A 2151-nucleotide genomic window follows, 5' to 3' on the forward strand; every position below is an offset into this window, starting at 1 on the left:
CACGTCAAGTTTATATTTATTGCTTAAAACTGTTATACAATGCAATTTGTTCATGGTACAGACAATAAAAATTGGACACCTATATCCTAAAATACTGGCTTTCCTGCATGGCGTTATGTGTGTTGCCTAACTCTAAGGCGATGAGACTTTTGAATCATCCTGTATTTCTAACAACTGGAAATGTAAACACCAGCTTCGTGTAAATTAAATCAAGCACTATTGTGTTACACTTTAATTTCTGAATTATGGGAATTTGTCTATCAAAAATACATATGTTATCATACATTACCTAACCTACCCTAATTTGTTCTAACCTAACCTAAATCTAACATAACTCCGGATCCCATTGGCGTCCCATTTTTAAATTTTCTACGGTTATTGGAATTGACGGATAATTTGAAGTTGCCCAACTTCCGTTTTCGCTTTAATTGCACGCCCACATTTGTGTTTTATTTCTATTGTATCTAATTAATCTATGCGCATATAAGTGTGATTCAAAAAGGACTTTACAACTTTGAAAGCATTTAGAAATGTATTCAGATAACTTACAGAGTCGGTTGAGATGCCATTGCAAAGCAAAACACATCAATGTTTTGACTCACGTGGTCCATTAGTACCGAACTCACCTACAAGTAGCGCTGTCAGCATTGTTCTTGAAAATGGCTACTTTTACTGGTGCGGAACGTGATCGCTGGGTGTTTTGGTTTCACGAGATGCAATCAGCAACTGCAGTGCAACGTAAGTTTCGTAAGAAGTATTCCTAAGGCGCCTTCTAGTAGGCCTACAATTTACTCTTGGCACCAACCTTTGTTGAGACTGGTTGCATGGCCACCTCGCTCCCCAGATTTGCCGGGACATTTCTCCTTCTGAGGTTTCATTAAAGATCGGGGTTTTGTACCACCTTTACCTGCTGATCTTGCTGAGCTGAGACTTCGAATTAACGCCGCCGCTGCAGAAGTGACGCCTGACTTACAGGTGAAAGTCTGGAACGAAATCGACTTCAGGTGGGATGAATGCCGCATTACAAAGTTGTAAAGTCATTTTTGAATCACCCTGTATATATGAGGCGTAGAATAAATATGTACAATAAATAAGAATTGAATTGTTGTTTTAAGTCCACTTGATGCACAGAAAGGACCTACTGTTTAAAGTGCGATCCAAACCACTGTGGCATGTGTCTCCACCGGGTAACGAACCGCCGGAACCCCTTCATTATAAGGCGACGACGTTACCACTACGCCATCGGTGAGGCCCTACAGTTATTGAGTAATAGTGTATGTATGACATATATTTTTAAAAAAATGAAGACCTGTTTTTGAGAAGAGAAATGCATAACTTTAAATTTTCCAGCAATTTATATATTTTTCATAAAATTTCTCCCTTTCTTAACCTAAAATTGGAGTTTTCAGCGATGGAACTGACCCGCTCTCTCTCTCTCTCTCTCTCAAGTTTCGTATCTGTTTTCCCTTCGCAGCAACATTTCTTTCCCTTTTCTCTGCTGTCTGATTCTTCCTTCTCTCTCTCTCTCTCTGTCGTATCTGTTTTCCCTTCGCAGCAACATTTCTTTCCCTTTTCTCTGCTGTCTGATTCTTCCCTTTCTCTCTCTCTCTCTCTCTCTCTGTCGTATCTGTTTTCCCTTCGCAGCAACATTTCTTTCCTTTTCTCTGCTGTCTGATTCTTCCCTTTCTCTCTCCTCTCTCTCTCTCTCTCTCTCTCTCTCTCTCTCTCTCTCTCTCTCTCTCTCTCTCTCTCTCTCAAGTTTCGTATCTGTTTTCCCTTCGCAGCAACATTTCTTTCCCTTTTCTCTGCTGTCTGATTCTTCCTTCTCTCTCTCTCTCTCTCTCTCTCTCTCTCTCTGTCGTATCTGTTTTCCCTTCGCAGCAACATTTCTTTCCCTTTTCTCTGCTGTCTGATTCTTCCCTTTCTCTCTCTCTCTCTCTCTCTCTCTCTCTCTCCTCTCTCTCTCTCTCTCATTAACGACAAACAAAAATTCATGTATTACCCTGGATTCGAACCCTGGACCCCTGGGACCCCAACAGGACAGGAACCTTTTTTCTCGGATAATTTAAATCCGGTCCAAGTTGGGTATTGTTTAATTTCAATACGGAACTTGGACCGGATTTAAATTGGTCGGGAAAAAGGTTCCTGGAC

Source organism: Lepisma saccharinum, chromosome 18 (assembly GCF_977018435.1).
Source record: "Lepisma saccharinum chromosome 18, izLepSacc3.1, whole genome shotgun sequence".
Taxonomy (NCBI): Eukaryota; Metazoa; Arthropoda; class Insecta; order Zygentoma; family Lepismatidae; genus Lepisma; species Lepisma saccharinum.